General features: G+C 43.9%; 1 protein-coding gene across 1 annotated transcript in view; it reads right to left on the bottom strand.

The window, feature by feature from the left end:
- Positions 1–19,428, bottom strand: part of TMEFF2 (transmembrane protein with EGF like and two follistatin like domains 2) — a 481,080-nt gene that overhangs the window by 210,481 nt on the left and 251,171 nt on the right. The window lies entirely within an intron of this gene.

The following is a 19,428-nucleotide window of genomic DNA, read 5'->3' as shown; positions in this document are numbered from 1 at the left end:
TAAGAAATTGTAAGAACAAAGTGGTGGACCAACACTAAGAATAATAGCGAAAAGAGAATATTCTGATATTTCCCCTACACTAGACCTGGAGAGGTGGAGACAGCTCTACTTTTAGTGCAGGGATCAGCCTCCGCTGGGCAAGGGGGACGCCCTATCCTAGCGGCTCCTTAGTTTTGAGGCAGGGCGAAATAGGCAGACTTACCTGGACTTTACCTATTTTACCTCTTTTGTTGGTTTACCGATTCCCTATCTGGGAAAATTTACACTGTACATAGTTTAAAACACCCTAATAAAAACCTTTTCGCTATTACTCTTAGTGTTGGTCCACCACTTTGTTCTTACAATTTCTTATATGTCTCTTCAAATTAGGCACAGTCCCTGGGTGGGCTAGCAGTGTGATTAGGCCCCTCTAGTCGATATTCACAGGGCTGTATGAGCAAGACGTCACAACTATGCGGTCTGGGAATCACGTAAATGCTCAGAGGTTTTCACTCTTAAACTCATGAAGAAGACTCGAGGCTATTTTGGACATGTGCAGTACAGCGGAAATAGGATACCATCATACTAGGCATGTCCACAAGAGTGAAAACGCCTGGTCGCTTACGTGATACCAGGCCCGCATTGTTGTGATGTATTGCTCTGCTCATACAGCACTGTGAATAATGCCCAGAGGGGTCTAATCACACTGCTGACCCACCCAGGGGCAGTGACTACTTTGAAGAGAGGAAACACCCAGCAACATTTATGGGGCATAACCCCAGGGCACCTGTATTTTTTGGTTTCCAAAAAGTTTTATTAAGTTTTTTTGTTTTTTCCGCAAACAATTGCAAATGTAAGAACTTCCTCTGTAATTTTTTTATCTATATTATGGACTTATTTCCATACACTCATATGAAATAGGCCTAGGTGCCAGAAAGCACAGGCTAGTCTATCGCTGGGATAGTCAGGAGAGGCCTCTGTGACTTATTTAGAAATTAGGGTTATGTGGCTTCAATATGCTGGGAGGGGATTAGAGAAAGGAGACTGTGAGCGGGGACAGCTGAGGACTTACATTTTTTACCACACTCCCCCCTCTAGTTCAACACATAAAATAGTAAACAGCAACCCCCTCCTAGTGTTGTACTGGTTACAGGGCTCACCAGTCATGGGATGTCTTTAACAAAATTAGAAGAACACTGCAATTCTCAAGTCCAGGCCGTATTGCATTATGCTGTTGAGGTCTCCCCACTACATACTGCACCTGCAATGCAATCAGCCCAACAAGGGCAGTATGGAGAGGACCCAAGATGCTGATGGCTGTTCAAGGCATCCAGCATGCATCATGTGAAGCCTTATTTCACAGATATTTGCAGACTGGTTGCAGGCACTTGTGGTGTTAGCTAGAAAGGCAGGAAGGCACCTGAGCAATGTTCTGTTATATAGATTTGAATAATAAGGTGTATTGCACACATGGGGGCTTGGCACAGCTTTTTTAATATGAGAATGTATCCTCCTCTTCTACATGGTCTACTTGACAGTAAAGACCAGTATAAAAACTGCATTCTGCTTTTTAGCTGTACACAGGAAGCAAATATTAGGCTGTTACTAGAACTGTGCTTTTTTTTTAAATTAGAATAGGTTATTCTATTATTGGTCACCAGATAGAAACCCTGCTTCAACAGGAACCCCTAGGAAGCAGTCCATACAGGAATGTGTATTTTTTTATTTACTGGAATAGCACCCACAATAAAAAAAATAAGTTTAGGGCTTCCCAGAATAGAAGACACAGTTTTAACCCAGTTCCAATGTAAGGTTACTTTTGTCTGTCTAAGGCAGGGGTGGGGAACCTTTTCCATGTCGAGGGCCGGTCAGGCATTAATAAAATCATTCGAGGGCCGCATACCGTGTGCGGCAGTTAGTAGCGTGGGTTTGCAGCACCCGGGGCAAGGCAAAGTATTGTTCCCCTAATGCCCCTGCTATTGTAGTTAACCCCCAGTGATGCCCTGCTATTGTAGTTAACCCCCCCAGTGATGCCCCTTGTAGTCTAGTTAACCCCCAAGTCATGTCCCTAGTAGCCTAGTTAACCCCCCCCAGTGATGCCTCTGGTAGGCCTAGTTAACCCCCATCAGTCATGTCCCAGGTGGCCTAGTTAACCCCCATCAGGCATGTCCCTGGTGGCCTAGTTAACCCCCATCAGGCATGTCCCTGGTGGCCTAGTTAACCCCCATCAGGCATGTCCCTGGTGGCCTAGTTAACCCTCATCAGGCAAGTCCCTGGTGGCCTATTTAATCCTCCATCAGGCATATCCCTGGTGGCCTAGTTAACCCCCATCAGGCATGTCCCTGGTGGCCTAGTTAACCCCCATCAGGCATATCCCTGGTGGCCTAGTTAACCCCCATCAGGCATGTCCCTGGTGGCCTAGTTAACCCCCATCAGGCATGTCCCTGGTGGCCTAGTTAACCCCCCCAAATAAAAAAAATAAACATCCCACTCACCTTACCTCCGCTCCCACGCTGCCCATGTCCTCTTCTGTCTCAGGTCATCTGTGCCGGTCTTTCTCCTGCAGGCGGCGCGCGATGAAATGACGTCATCGCGCGCGGCCCGCAGGAGACTGAAGACACGCGCCGCTCTGCTGGGGAAGAAGCCGGCATAGAAAGCATCCTCCTGTGTCCGGCAGCTGTCACAGACACCGGAGGATGCTGTGTATGCCGGCTCCTTCCTCCTCCAGAGCGGCGCGCATCACAGGGGAGCTCCGGGCCGCGGGCCGCATCGGGAGGTCTCAGGGGCCGGATGCGGCCCGCGGGCCGGAGGTTCCCCACCCCTGGTCTAAGGCCTTGTTCACATCGTATAAGACACAGGTCGTTCCATGACCTGGCTGGGTCACGGAACGGCTAGTGTCAGAGAAGATCATCCCCGCCAGCACTGCAGTAGTGGCTAGATGATCTTCACTGCTGCTGAATTCAGATACGGGCGCGTCAGTGTGCACAATCCCTTGTGTGAATTGACAGGTTTTCTGCGGTCACTATTCAATGAATAGTGGCCACAGAAAGCCGACCTGTCCATTTTTTGCTGCGCCGCTAGGGATCCCGGCAGGAGTGTATACTATGTGCAGTGTATACTATGTGCAAATTGGCAACAGCGGCCGTGATTAATACATAACTTACGTAGTGTGAACATAGCCTTAGGCTGGATCTACTGTGGTTTGTAGTGCCACACTGGAATGGCCCCTTTAACAGCAGTGCAGAAAAGTTTTTTTTCCCTCACTATGTCTAGGTGCCCTCTAGTTTTAGGACCTGTTGGTTGTAAACCGTAACCTGGGAGCAGAATAAGGTCCTTTGTACCTTTTTGCCAGTTGGTCTCAGGATGCTTAAGTAGCCTTGCATACGACTCTGGCCATATAAGTTGCAGCAATCCCACAGATCTGCAAAACTGTCCATAGCCTTGGGGGCCACCTTTTGTGGAAAGAGTACAAACTAAGTGCCCTCTTAGTAAGATGATCACCCTCCATATACCTCAGTAACCCCATGAACCACTTATGATCTTCAGTGTCATGAATACCACGTGGAAGAGGAGCAAGCTCAGACAATAGTGTTTAGAAATAAAGCTTAGTACAGAAGGTCCTTCCTCTGGTTTGGACCATCCAGCAAGTTCTGGTCTATCAAACTGTGCGCATAAAATACATTAAATATTAAATCTTAATGTACAGATAAAAAAACAAATAATATAATAACCCCCTAAAGTCCCATGACAATTACAGATCTTCTTCACCCTTTTAGCTTTGGCAATCAAAAAGACCTTTTCATATTTGTAGGATTTATCTGTGTGAGACGTTGTGTACAGCAAGTACCTAATAAAGCAGGATGCCGCTTTCACAGGTGGCGCTGGACACATTTCTGCATTACAGTTCCAAGAACAACTTCTGTTCTGGGAATTTTTCTTTTTCTTTTGCTGTTGACTTGTCGTAAGAATGTATGTATCTATGTATGTTGATGTACATAATAAACATCTTGAATCTTATGCATGGAGGCTGTATGGAAGTCCACATTGTCCCTGGTGCTCTTTGCTATGTAGTCTAAGACATGTGATGTACTACTATATACTGCTTTGTACAGTGCTGTATTACAGAGTTATTCTTAACTAGGAGCAATGCTTCTAGAGGACAGTATCTCTGTAAGAAGGAATTGGTAAATCAAGTCACAACTGTATTTCAGATTCATTTGAAATGTGAAAAAAAAACACATGAATTCCGAGGAATGCAAAAGTTGTACAGAGCTAGCTTGTGCTTCAGGCTCATAAAAAACATAGCTTCTTTTTTCCCAGAAACAGCTGAGTTTCATTGAAGAAAATAGGGTTGAGTTGTAACGCCACACACAACCTGAAGACAGGTGTGGCGCTGTAGAAGCAGTTGTGTTTTTAATCTTGAATAACCCTTTTAACAGACAAACTATTCCATGAAATGTATTATCAGGTAACTAGTCCGGTTGATCATTTAATGTTATACTCAAATTGTCTTGAATGAGAAGAAGCGTATTGTAGTCAAAGAATTCCACACAGAAAATTACTGCTCTTACAGAGAAACATTGTTCAAGGCGAACACCCATGAGATTGTGAATAGCAACTGTCAGAACCTACTCAATTATATAAACTATAATCTGCACAGTCTGTCAATATGTACCCAAAACTAAGCACATTCGATGCATGAAGCATCACAAAGCGGCACTTATAGTAAACTTAACCTGGGCTATGGCTATTTTTATTTATCCATTTTCGTAAGTCATTAGATCTATATCTTAGTTCCACTAAAGCACACAATCCAATCATGAAAGCAACATGTGACCGCAGACCCTTTGGCTAAAAAAGATCTCGGCATGCAGAATTGTATCACTATTATAACAAGTAATCAAATTTTTTACTTTCTGACCTTTTCTAAAGCAGGTTGTCATGACAACACGTCCACAATTACAGATTGCAGCCACAATCTACTATTTTCCTCTCATCTCTAACAGTTGTTTTTCATCACTGGTCTGAATGATGTCTGCTATCATACAGATGAGCTGTGTAAGATTATATATATATATATATATATATATATATATATATATATATATATATATATACAATTATTATTTTATTTTTATTTTTACTTTATTGCTAATCTAGCAATCATACCCTGCTGGGAGCCCACGGCAAAAATGATGCTGTCGCCACATTTAGTTGTTCCCCCAGCTATTTTACTGTGTAGCGAATACAAATAAAAACAGATATGATAGAAACCATGTATAGTAGCCAAATATCCTGGTTTTATAAAACCAGACCTCAAACAAATAAAGATAAATTATTATAATTAATCTGTCTTTTTTCCAGATCAAGAAAAAAATATTAAATCATAAAGAAATCTCAGTTAGGTTGGGTTCACACTGCGTTTTTTCTATCCGTTCAATGTATCCGTTTATTAATTGATTACTTGTAATGGACACACAATTGCATCCGTCTATGCATCCATTTTTTCCAATAAAATGTATACATTAAACGGAAAGGAAACACACAGTGTGAACCTAGCCTTAGTACTTTATTGTGCTTTTATGCAGCAAGATGCATTATTATCCCAAAAATTTACTTCATCATCAGCAACCTTTTTTTTTTTTTCTCTCTCCAATAAATTTAAAGCAGTGTCCAAAACTTGTATGTCCACCTGTGAATTTTCTGCAGAGGTAATAGCTGTCATCTCTTTGTGTAATTTACTAACATGTAACCTGTAATCTGTATAATAAAAATCTGATTGTTTTCTTCAGGCATCATCTTCATATGTTTCATTAGAATGGTGCCAGTCAATTTCAGCATCATCTCCATGACCAATGTAGGCTGGTGATTAATGACTGAATATCACTTTCATCCAATCCTCACACTTCATGATTACTTCTCCTTCAGATACTGTAAAGTTGCCTTCTATTCTTTAGGTGTTACTGCTGCTTTCAAAGACAGTTTCTACCTATTCGTCCATCATGTGACACGACCGTGTCACAGAACGGCTTCTGTTTTGTCATATGTAAACATGGCCTAAAACTGAGTAACAATTTTTTGGTATATAATTTTCTTTTCTTTTAGTTTATGGATAGGTATAAAGGTGTTTATAGAAACATATATGGAATAGATTTCTTTATATAGCTGAACATTACTGTTATAAACATAATTAAAGGGCTTTTACAGGATGTGATGAAAGGGAATAAATATGGCAGACAGCACCCATTGATGTATACAATGTAATTTACTTGCTAGTAGAATATCAGTATGTCTGCCTGTCCACACTGGGTGGGATTGTAGTTAAGGTAGTTTAACTGACAGTGTATATCAAGACATTCTAAGTCATATGCTTCTCTTTTTTACTACTGTGCAAGGTTTGTGATACAACACATGATTGTTTCTAGAAGGCTCTACAAGTTCACTAGAGTGATCTCTCTTAGTATTATAACACTTGCCATTTGTTAGAACAAGCAGGAAGGAGCATGAAGCTGGGCAAGGTTCCTACCTGCTTATTAAGCAAGAAGAATCCTATAGCTGAGCGCCGCCTACTTTTGTTATTGCTTTGGTCCACTATGAAAGCCAAAATAAAGTACAGATTTAATGACAGACTCATGGTCATATAGCACCCATTTTGACTTTTGACTTTACTACTAGAGATGAGCGAATAGTAAAATATTCGATTTAATCCGATTTAATTAAATAAGCTTCCGATATTCGACTATTCGAACGAATATCGAATCCCATTACAGTCTATGGGAGAAAAATCCTTGGGACTTGGAAATCAAGATTCGACCACTAGGAGGTCACCAAGTGCACAATGACACCTCAGGAAATGATGCCAACACTTCTAGAATGCATATGGGACAGCATGGGAAGCATGCCTGGGTACATGAATGTAAAGTAGAAGTGTATCTTTTGGTCTTGCGTACATATTGGGTGGTGAGTACTATTAGCAATGTTATGAGACACGTGCTGGTGCAAGGCGGGGACGCCACACCTGCCATGAGGTCACGGAAGTCTTGCGTTGTCCACAAGCCTAAACGGCAACATCTCCATGGCCAGCAATTTGAAGATATGGCAGTTTAGTTTAAGGCTTGGGCAGAGGGGTGAGTAGAGGCGTACTTACGCCTGCGATCAAATGCCTGAGTGATGGACAATTGCTCTGAAGTGGCGCATAACGGTGCAGGCGAAGGAGCAGACGCAGGCAAAGGGGAAGGTGAAGAAGGCACCAAAGTGGCCGAAGCACAGGCAGATGGAGAGGTGTCCTGGCTGGTGGTCTGGACTGTAGAGCTAGCAGAGAGAACAAGGGAAAAGTCAGCAGTGGCAATGCCGGGCACAGGTTCTTCTGCGTTACCTCTTTCCTACTGAGCCCAGTGCTTTGCTTTCAGGTGACGCCGCATGGCCGAGGTGGTCAAGTTGCTCTTCTCCAAGCCTCTACTTGCGCTCAGCTTGTCATCCATGCAAACATTAAAAAACCTCCACAACAAAGAACTGCGTGACCTCAAGGGGGGAGCTTGGCATGACTGGCTGCTTCAGGGAAAAGCTTCGGCCCAGGTGACTCTGGCCTGCCTTTGATGACTCATCTGTCCTCTACCTCTGGACATCCCTATGCCTCTTTGCGCCTTTTTTGGTGCTGCGCAGGTCTTCACACCTCCACTACTTTCCCCACTTGACATCACCCCTTGTCAGGTTGGGTCGTTCACTTCATCATCCAGCCTCTCATCTTCTATGTCCTCACTCTGCTGCTTCTCCTGCACACTGGGCATGTCAACGGTTTGGCTTAACGGCAATTGGGTCTCCTCATCATCAGTCCTCACGACTTCAGGTTGCCGGTCCACAACAGCCAAATCAACTGGACATGGCGAATGCTCCAGAATTGTGCATTGCTACAGATATAGGCTATGTACACACAACGCAGAACTACGGCCGTAGTTTTGCGGTGTGTAACAAAGTCTTATGTGCAATGGGATCCCGGCCGAAGCGTACACACATCGTGTATGCTCTGGCCGGGATCCCATACGGCGCCGGAAAAAAACTGACAGGTCAGTTTTCTGCGGCCGGAGTTCAGTGAATTCAGAAAGACCTGTCAGTTCCGGCCGCTCGCTTCACTGTGTGCTATGGTATGCTTTGATGCGGGCGCAGGCTGATGCGCCCACATGAGAGCTCCGCGGCCGGAAAGATCACTAGGCCGGTACTTAAGTATCGGCCGAGATGATCCGGCCAGAGATCGGCCGTTCCGTGACCGGGCCGGGATCACGTAACGCCCAGTCTCATACGTAATGTGAACATAGGCATAATCCTCAGGTAGCTCCTGGAATTCATTAAGTATTTGAACACTGTCCAATTGGGGAAAAGGACCCAAAAAGAGCTCCTCGGAGTGGGCAAGGGTGGGATGACTATGATGGACTAATTGTGCAGGTTTGGAGACATGAGTGTCAGACTCTTGGCTAGCCTCGAGACTGGAGTGAGTGGATAAGTGACTGGGAGCACTCTCTGCAGTCCATCGTAACACTTGGTCATGCTGATCGGGCCTTGACAGTTGTGTACCCCGCGCTCCTGCAAAACTGTCCTATAAAGCCAGGGATGGTGGATGGGTGCGATACCGGATGTCCTTCTGAAGCACACAATGTATCCCCAATCACTTGACTGTGGCTTTAAACCCCAGCAGCTTTTCAGCGCCCCTGTCCTCTTCGCTTTGCGCTACGCATTGTAGTAGCCGTTTAATTTTTTTTCAATACAATTTAGCTGTACCAGATAGCCATACACCGGATATAGAATTGTTTTTACAACAATAAAAATAAAGGGCTGGTCAATGCCTTCACTGGACTCAGACTGCGCAAATCAGTAGTAGCAAAATAATAGCTATTATCCCACACTTACAGTATACAGCCGTATGCTGGATATAGAATTGTTTTTACAACAATCATAGAAATAAAGGGCTGGTCAACGCCTTCACTGGACGCAGACTGCACAAATTAGTAGTAGCAATATAACAGGGGATGTGGGATGGCGAATCTAATTTTTACTGAGTTTTGGCTCGAATATTCGACCGCAGTCGAATACCTCGAATACCGTACTATGCGATTAAATAGCTATTTGGTTGAACAATATTCTCTCTATTTACTACATCACATGGGGGCTAGGTTCACACTATGTAACTGTGCAGCTGTATTTTTTATGCGGCTGTAAATGTGCGGATGAAACTCCGGCCGTGGGAAAAAATAGACATGCGGCTCAAAACATACGGTCATTTACTTGGAAATCTGGTTCAACTAAAAATAACAAATAAAATCTTAAGAAAGTGATGCAAACACCTCTGGATGCATCTGGGAAAGCAGGGAACACAGTTTACATGAATTGCTATTACCGGGGTTTGCGATCCTCTGCACTAATGCCGATGTCTCTCATGGTTAATCTATTAAAATAATAAAACACATTTTCTTTGTAATAAAATGCCTTTCGTTGTTCACTAATTAAATTTAAACTAATCCATCATTTTGCAATTAAATATACTGTTAAAATAAATAGATATATAAATAAATGTATATTTATATATATATTTATTTTTTGACAGTATATTTAATTGCACAATGATGGATTCGTTAGAATTAAATTATTGACCAACAAAACTGAATTTATTTCATCGAAAATGTGTTTTCTTAATTAAATATTAATTAGTACAGGAAGCTCCATAAGCCGTTAATTCATATTGCCGGCAAAAGAGCATTCTATACTAATCATCACTTTACTTTAATGAAAACATCAAATGTTTCTTCTAATTATGTTATCACAATAGCATTATTAGAAGAAACATTTAGAATTATATGTGCGCTCAGCTGATTGGCTGATCGGCTGAGCGCACATATAATGAGCCGGTCCGCAGCACAGTGACTTCATTGTGCTGCGGACCAGCGAAGAGGACACATCGGGGTGAGTATAGAGCTCTCCCCACCCCCTCCCCGGCACTGCACCCCTCCCAGCAAGGAAGGGGGGGTCAGTTAACCCCTTCCTTGCTGGGATGGGTGAAGTCTGACATCAGTCTGGCCCCCGAGGGGTTAAGGGGGATGCAATACATCCTCCCTTAACCCCTTGGGGACCAGACTGTAAGCAGCGATCTGTAAAGATGCTGCATACTGTTAGGAGCACAACACCGCTCACAATGATGGGTGTTGTGCTCCTGTTTGTGTGTTTTTTGTGTGTTTCTCCCTTTTTGTTTTTCAGATATCGGTATCCTGTGGATTACGTCGGATTACGTGGACTACGTCGATGACCAGCGTTTTTTTTATGTTTTTTTTTTATAAAATGGTCAATGAGGGGTGTGGGGGTGTTTTTATTTGAATAAAAAAATTTTTTAACTTGTGTCTTGTCTGTTTTTCTTTACTTTATAGACTTAGTAGTGGAAGCCGTCTAATAGACGGAATCCATTACTAAGTTGAGGCCTAGTGTTAGCCGGTATAAAATGGCTAACACTAACCCCCTATTATTACCCCAGTACCCAATGCCACCAGGGGTACTGGGAAGAGCCGGGTGCCAGTGGTCCCGGAGCGTCAAAATTGGCGCTCCTGGACCGGGCGGCAGCAGGCTGGTAAGATTTAGGCTGGGGAGGGCCTAAACCAATGGCTCTTCCCACCCTGGTGTTACCAGGCTGCTGTCGTTTGGTTTTTAACCCGGCTGGTTATAAAAATAGGGGGGACCCTATGCGTTTTTTTTTAAAATAAATAAATAATAATAAAAAAAAACGCATAGGGTGCAATTAAATATACTGTCAAAAAATAAATATATATATAAATATACATTTATTTATATATCTATTTATTTTAACAGTATATTTAATTGCCAAATGATGGATTCGTTAGAATTAAATTATTGACCAACGAAAGGGACTTTATTACAAAGAAAATGTGTTTTATTAATTTAATATATTAACTATTAGAGGCATCGGCATTCGGCATCATTGCCGGCTATTTTTGAAGTACTCCGTACGGACCGCCTGTCAATCCTCGGCCGCATGTCCAGCCTCAAACAATGGTCTTGTTCATTTTTTACGGGTCCGTTTACGATCGGGCCGTAGATTCATACATAGTGTGCACTGTGCAGCCGTATATCCTATACTTTCCAGCGTACGCATGAACCACCAAAAATACCGCCGCACAATTACAGCCGCAAATACAGCCGCACAGTTACATAGTCTGAACCTGGCCTTAGGCTATGTTCAAGCTAAGTAAAAAAAAAAAAAAAATAAGGATCTGCTTTCTCTTTTAACCCCTTAAGGACAGAGCCTGAAATGGCCTTAATGACAGAGACAAATTTTATGAATATGACCAGTGTCACTTTAGTCATTAATACCTTCGGGATGCTTTTACCTATCCGGCTGATTCTGAGATTGTTTTCTCGTGACATATTGTACTTTACATTTCTGGTAAATTGGAGTCGATACTCATAACAAATCTTTATGAAAAAAACCCAAATAATGTGAAAAAATGTGAAAAAATGCATTTTTCCAACTTTGAAACTTTTTTGCGTATACAGAAAGTGGTTATACCACATAAATTATATATTAAATAGCATTAGCAACATGTCTACTTTATGTTGGCGGCATTTATTAAACTATTTTTCATTTTTTTTACACAATAGGGAGCTTAAAACATTAGCAGCAAATTTCCAAATTTTCAGTAAAATTTCAAAATCAGATATTTTTAGGGACCTGTTCAGGTTTATAAGGCTGGGTTCACACTATGTATATTTGAGGCTGTATTTGGTCCTCATGTCAGGTCCTCATAGCAACCAAAACCAGGAGTGGATTGAAAACACAGAAAGGATCTGTTCACACAATGTTGAAATTGAGTGGATGGCCGCCATATAACAGTAAATAACGGCCATTATTTCAATACCACAGCCGTTGTTTTAAAATAACAGCAAATATTTGCCATTAAATGGCGGCCATCCACTCAATTACAACATTATGTGAACAGAGCCTTTCTGTGTTTTCAATCCACTCCTGGTTTTGGTTGCTATACAGCCTCACAAATACAGCCTCAAATATACATAGTGTGAACCCAGCCAAGTGTATTTGAGGGGCCTGTATGTTAGAAAGCCCCACAAAGCACCCCATTTCAGAAACTGCACCCCCCAAACTCTGCAAAAGCACATCCAGAAAGTGTTTTACCCCTTTAGGGGAGTCACAGAAATAAAAGCTAAGTGTGTAAGGAATTTGAAAATTTTAATTTTCTGTGCAGAAATTTTATTGTAATCCAATATTTTTCATAATTATAAACCTATTACCAGAGAAATGCACCCCAATAATTATTGCCCCGTTTCTGCAGTTTATAGAAATACTCCATATGTGGCCCTATTGCGCTATTTGACGCAACCACAAGCCTCAGATATAAGGGAGCGCCTAGTGAATTTCAACGCCTCCGTTATATTTGGTCATTTTTGACTGTACCACTTCAGGTTGGCAGAGGCTCTGGGGTGTCAAAACCTAAAAAACACCCCTAAAGGGACACCATTCAGAAAACTACACCCCTCAAGGAATGTAACAAGGGGTGCGGTGAGCATCTGGACCCCACAGGTGCTTCACAGATTTTCCGAACAATATGGCGTGAAAAAAGAAAAATTTATTTTTTACACTAAAACGTTGTTCTAGCCTTCAATTTTTCATTTTCTTAAAGGGATAAGAGGCAAAAAAAGACAAAAAATGTGTAGCGCAGTTTCTCCCGAGTACAGAAATACCCCACATGTGGCGATAAAGTGCCAAGGGGGCGCAGGACGAGCCTCCAAAGGGAAGGAGCGCCAATTGGTATTTTGGAAGCTGAATTTCACTGAAAAGGATTTCAAGGGCCATGTCGCATTTACAGAGCCCTCGTGCTGCCAAGACACTGGAAACCCCCCACAAGTGATTCCATTCTGGAAACTACACCCCTCAAGGAATCTAACAAGGGGGGCAGTGAGCATATGGACCCCACTGGTGACGGGCACAAATGTGGAACAATGTGACGTGAAAGGGAAAAATTTCATTTTTTCACTTTCATGGCACAAATGTGCCCGTCATCAAGGGGTCCATATCCTCTTTTCCCCCCCTGTTAGATTCCTTGAGGGGTGCAGTTTCCAGAATGGGGTCACTTGTGGGGGGTTTCCAGTGTTTTGGCAGCACGAGGGCTCTGTAAATGCGACATGGCGTTCATCATCCATTCTAGCCAAATCCAACCTCCAAAATCCAAATGGCACTCCTTCCCTTCGGAGGCTTGCCCTGCGCCCACATGGCGCTTTATGTCCACATGTGGGGTATTTACGGACTCGGGGGAAATTGCTCTACACATATTGTGTGTTTTTTTCTCTTTTAACCCCTTGTGAAAATGATAAATTCAAGGCTAAACCAACATTATAGTGTAAAAAATGTAATATTTCATTTTCACGCCACATTGTTCCACATTTGTGCCCGTCACCAGTGGGGTCCATATGCTCACTACACCCCTTGTTACATTCCTTGAGTGGTGTAGTTTCCATAATGGGGTCACTTGTGGGGGGTTTCAACTGTCTTGGCAACACAGAGGCCTTTTGAATGCAACATGGCCCCTCAAAATCCATTCCATCCAAATCCAGCCTTCAAAAACGAAATGGTGCTCCTTCCCTTCAGAGGCTTACCCTGCACCCGAATGGCGCTTTATGTACACAAGTGGGGTATTTACGGACTCGGGGGAAATTGCGCTACACATTTTGTTTTTTTTCTCCTCTTTTAACCCCTTGTGAAAATGATATATTCAAGGCTAAACCAACATTATAGTGTAAAAAATGTAATATTTCATTTTCACGCCACATTGTTCCACATTTGTGTCCGTCACCAGTGGGGTCCATATGCTCACTACACCCCTTGTTACATTCCTTGAGGGGTGCAGTTTCCATAATGGGGTCACTTGTGGGGGTTTCAACTGTCTTGGCAACACAGGGGCCTTTTGAATGCAACATGGCCCCTCGAAATCCATTCCATCCAAATCCAGCCTTCAAAAACCAAATGGCGCTTCTTCCCTTCGGAGGCTTACCCTGCACCCGCATGGCGCTTTATGTCCACATGTGGGGTATTTCCGTACTCAGGGGAAATTGCTCTACACATTAAATGTTTTTTTTTATCTTTTAACCCCTTGTGAAAATGAAAAAACATGACAAGATTAATAATTTAGAGTAAAAATTTTACAAAAATTACACTAAATGTTGGTCTAGCCTTGATTTTTTTCCATTTCCACAAGGGGTTAAAAAAGAAAATGAACACAAAACGTGTAGGGTAGTGTCCCCTGAGTACGAAAATACCCCACATGTGGGCATAATGTGCCATATGGGCACAGGGCAAGTCACCAAAGGGACAGAGCGCCATTTAGAGGCTGGAATGGAGGATGGAGGCCATGTCGCAATTACAAAGCTCCTGTGCTGCCAGGACAGTAGAAACCCCCGACAAGTGACCCCATTCTGGAAACTACACCCCATAAGGAATCTAACAAGGGGTGCAGTGAGCATATGGACCCCCCTGGTGACGGGCACTTACGTAGAACATGTGCCGAGAAAATAAAAAATACAATTTTTTTTCACTTTCACGTCCCAAATGTGGCCGTCACCAGGGGGCCATATCCCCGCTGCCCCCCTTCTTAGATTCCTTATGGGGTGTAGTTTCCAGAATGGGGTCACTTGTGGGGGGTTTCTACTGTCCTGGCCGCACAGAGGCTTTGTAATTGCATCATGGCATCCTCTAATGGGAATGGCGGCCATACCTACTTAGCTGGGGAAAAGGGACAATTCTAATTTATTTGGGGGTATTAGGGCAATTATTAGTTTATAAGGTTGGAAATGACAGGAGTCCATCAAACTCAACCTGTGTTGATCCAGAGGAAGGCAAAAAATCCTCGTGAGGCAGACGACAGTAGCCTCATCACAGGGGAAAAATTCCTTCCCGACTCCATAATGGCGATCAGAATAATCCCTGGATCAACGTGACCCCTGAAATAGGAATAAGGGACAGAATTTAGATAATGTAGAACCCCAGTGACGTGTGGTGCGCCTTGGAGCGATCCAGTATGCAGAGGCCGGGGGGATCAGGACGGGTGTCACACTGGAAAATGGTGCCCTTCCTGATCCCCCTGTTACCCCACACTCTGCACTTCTTCTGGGGTCTCCTGTTCTCCAGTGTGGGGGACGTCACCTGGAAAATGTTGTCCTGGTGCGATACGGGGTCCTTCATATCCAGAAGCGCTGGGTCCGCTCCATGGCTGCTAAATATTAGGGCGCTATTACTATTTCTGATATGTTCGGATCGTGCCGCAAGCTACAGGGCAGCGAGGGACCGGAAGAGGGGTGCTGGTATAAAAGTTATCCCCGTACAGGTGGTGACCTTTATCCAGCAGTGGGAAGATCAGTTCCCGGACGATCTTCCCACTAACTCCGAGGATGGGGGGGGGGAGGGGGCATCTGGGGGCTGGATTCGGGTGTCCCTTCCTACATACACTCTAAGGGTACATGCACACTGCGGAATCGCGACAGATAACCCTTCGTGCATTCCACAGCTGGCACCCGCCGGCGGACTGATGCAGGCGCACGTCTCCGTCCGTGTCATAGACTCCATTCTATGCACGGGCGGATTCCGCTCTCCGTCCAACGTGTTCATTCTTTGGATGGACGACGGATTCCGCCCGTGCATAGATTGGTGTCTATGACACGGGTAGAGACATGCGCCCGCATTAGTCCGCCGGCGGGTGCCAGCTGCGGAATGCACGAAGGGTTATCCTTCGCCATTCCGCAGTTTGCACGTACCCGAAATCTGTAAGTGTACCCTGAGGTACGCTCACAGAGTTTGTAGAATTTCACACCATACTGTGATCTCTTATTGGGACGGTACTGGCGGAAAAGACGTGTCTGGGGGGCAGCGTACGCTACGCTACCCCCAGACACGTCACTGGATGATGATGATGAATGGAGGAAAGAAGGATCCCCCCCATTCATCCTCACTGGCTGTTTCGGTGTCGGAGGTAATAATAACGTATCCCTCTGACGCCGAAAACACCCTGGGGGCCATACGGGGATTGGTATATGGGGTATGTAGTGGTGTAGTGTCAAACTTTATTCAATGTAGTGTGGTGTAATGTAGTGTTTTTTACGTGATTTTTTACAGTAAGTATAAAAAAAAAACCTACGCCAACAAAGGAGTTGCTGATAAATGGCGCACTTATGTGCGGCACTTATAAGCAGACCGTGGCAGTAGGATATAGAAAAAAAACACCCTACGCCAAAAAGGAGGAGTTGCTGATTAGCAGCGCACTTTCGTGCGATGCTGATCAACACTCAGCGGCGATAGGGTGCGGAAAATAGAAAAAAAAAAAATTTGGAAAAAAAAAAACCCCTTTTTCTACATTCTGAATATCCCTGTAGCTGCTGATAAGTGTATTACACATATCAGCCGCTAGGGGGCAGCAGAGCGCAAAATCCGGAAAATGACGAGGCTGGAGCCGAAAATAGCCGAAAGAAGACGACGGGGACCGCCGGAAAGACCCGAAGACCGAACGGAATGACGGAGGACGCCGCGAACCCGGAAGACGCCGATCAGGAGCCCGGGACAGGTGAGTAATGTACAAATACCTGCTCTGGACCCCTCGGCTACCTAGCTGAGGGGTCCAGGGCAGGTATTTACTATATTGTGGGACTCTGATCGCCGTGCCACCGGCCCGATCGCCGTGAACGGCCGGCCGGCCGTTCACGGCGATCGGGCCGGTGGCACGGCGATCACCATTACTTTTTACAGTAATGGCGGTCGGTGCCGTCCTTGGACAGCACCGACCGCCATTTTTTTCCGGTCATCGGGTCACCGATGACCCGGAAAGGTTCCGATCGCCGCTATTGGCTGATCTGAATTGATCAGCCTATAGCGGCGATCGTAAGCACGGGGGGTGTTAACCACCCCCCGTGCCGTGAAGCTATGATGGCCTGCTATGATTTATAGCAGGCCATCTTCCCCGACCGCTGTGTGTGAACACGCAGCGATCGGGGAAACATCGGGCGTACCCATACGCCCGTTTGCGTTAAAGCCCAGGCAACGGGGGCGTATGGGTACGCCCGATGTCGTTAAGGGGTTAAAGAAAATGGTATTGCATCATTATAATCGATGTCATTGAATTGCATTGAAGTTTATGGAATAACAGGAATCATTTTTACACCGTGTATTAAATTACGGATGTCTTTTGAGGCAGATATCAAATAATACGGACAATGAGAGAAAGGAGCGCTGCACCTCACACCTATGGCTGACATTAATGCCTCTCGGCTACATTTAAAAACCAATGCAAGGTGTTGGTTTATAATTTGATCAAACTATATTGCCCCATGTACCACATGCAGGTCCCCTGGTTCACATGAGTCCTTATACTGACTCACCACTTTGTCAGTCAGCAACCGCTAACCCTGCAAAGCTAGCACAAACAGGGAAGGGAGGCCATAGAATGGCCCTGCAACCCCAATGTCACAGGACCAATCCCCAAGGGCCCCCCTAAAACCCAGCAGGCACCGATGGTGGAGAAAGCTGCCACACTTCCCTGTTTGTGCTCGCTTTGCGGGGTTAGCGTTCGCTGACTTACACAGTGGTGAGTTAGTGTAGGGACTCATGTGAGCCAGGGGACCTGCACGTGGTACATGGGGAAATATGGTTTTATCAAATTATAAACCAACACCCTGGCATTAGTTTTTAAATTTTTTTATTAATAGATTTTTTCAAAAGGTTTTATGACAATCAAACAGACAGCGTGCATAACAAATCTCAAATTATACATAGATCCGGATGTATGCTCATGAGCTGAAGTATATACTTCTATGAATGCGTGGAGGGCACACCAAACAGTAACATTAAACGATCAAACATGTGCCACTGGGCTTTACCGGTGAGAGACAAAACAGGACAAACGATCAGCCAAGCATACAACAGGTAGTGGATGCCGTGAGGAGACACAATTCTCCAGTAGTCGCAGATTAGTAAGTAGATATGAAGGGAGATATGTAGCTGCATAAGAGATCCCCATGCGCACAGAACAATAGATAATTCCGCATCAGAGCATAACAAGATAAAATTAGGTATCTCAGGCAATCAGGATGAAAGCTAAGAGGTAAATATGCTCAAACTGACAATGAAACACACAACACTGAGACAACAGGACACACACTAGTATACTAAAGACCAAAACAGGTAGAAGGCGAGGAATGGCCAGTAATAAAGGGAAAGTCTTGTGTAAAATCCACACAGATTGCAGTACCGAAAACAAAAACGATAAGGCCATATGTGGCTAAAGTGCAAATTAACGAGGAATCAAAGAACACAGAAAAATACACACAATAAGGATGCTACAGCAAAAGAATGCTGTATATATAACCTGAGTAGTAGCAGTAGCATAAATAATAAAATCACAACAATACAAACATATAAACCGATAAGTGCGCAACGGTCAGTGCTACATAGCAATCAACTCGTAGCAATGGTCATTGGGTAGGGGCACCGAGTTCGGTATTGGCCAAGGAAATAACAAAACGTCTATAAAAGCAGAAGTCCGCACAGCATTATCTTGTTAGACTAGAACCAATAAGCAGGGTCAGCTGCATAGCTGAGAACTTTAATCACCAGCAGTGTTCCGAGGTGGAGAAATAGTTCCAGAAATACCTTCTGGGGTTTGTGCAATATTCCAGTCCTGTAATAGCTGCAAACCTGTATCCATGTCTCAAGGTACGAAGGGGTCAGATCCTTTGTAAACAATAAGACAAGCCGACTTCCCCATCTGTAAGGAATTTGTCCCTCAGAGTGGTGGTGACCGGAGCAAATGATCTGCACAGATTTAATGTTGCTACAGAGAGGTCCAAAAAAACGGAGAACTTGGCATATGTAGCAGATAATGCATAGCGCTTCCTAGTGGCTGTAAGAAAGGCCGTTTTGAACCCCCTCCCCCCAGTCTTTACTATTAAATTCAATGGACTTTTCAACTAAAGACACAACCTAAGGCCAATCAGCCCACATGAACTAGAATAATGTTCTGAGGCTATGTTCACACAATGTAAAAATAAGTGCAAATAATGGCTGTTGTTGCAAAACAACGCTTGTAGTTAATAAAACTGAACATTAATAATGGCCGTTATTTTGCAACAATGGATGTTATTTGCACCTATTTTTTCCATTGTGCGAACATAGCCTAAATCTATAACTGTAAACCTAAACTGAACTTGATTGAGTGTAGTCCTTGCCAGTTATTAGTGAGTATTCAAAACAAGTAGATTCATGCAATTCATGCAAAGTTGTTCTAAAACAGCAGCTGCTGTTATTAAGATGGTGATTGTTCTGTAACAGCCACCGGATTATTATTTCTGCAGTCACAACTGGTGTGCTAGAATTGCTTACATTTAGCTTAGATTATTTTT

The sequence above is a fragment of the Dendropsophus ebraccatus genome, chromosome 9, assembly GCF_027789765.1.
Source record: "Dendropsophus ebraccatus isolate aDenEbr1 chromosome 9, aDenEbr1.pat, whole genome shotgun sequence".
NCBI classification, from domain to species: Eukaryota; Metazoa; Chordata; class Amphibia; order Anura; family Hylidae; genus Dendropsophus; species Dendropsophus ebraccatus.
The sequence above is the reverse complement of the archived record's forward strand: the minus strand, read 5'-3'. Positions and strand labels throughout refer to the sequence as shown.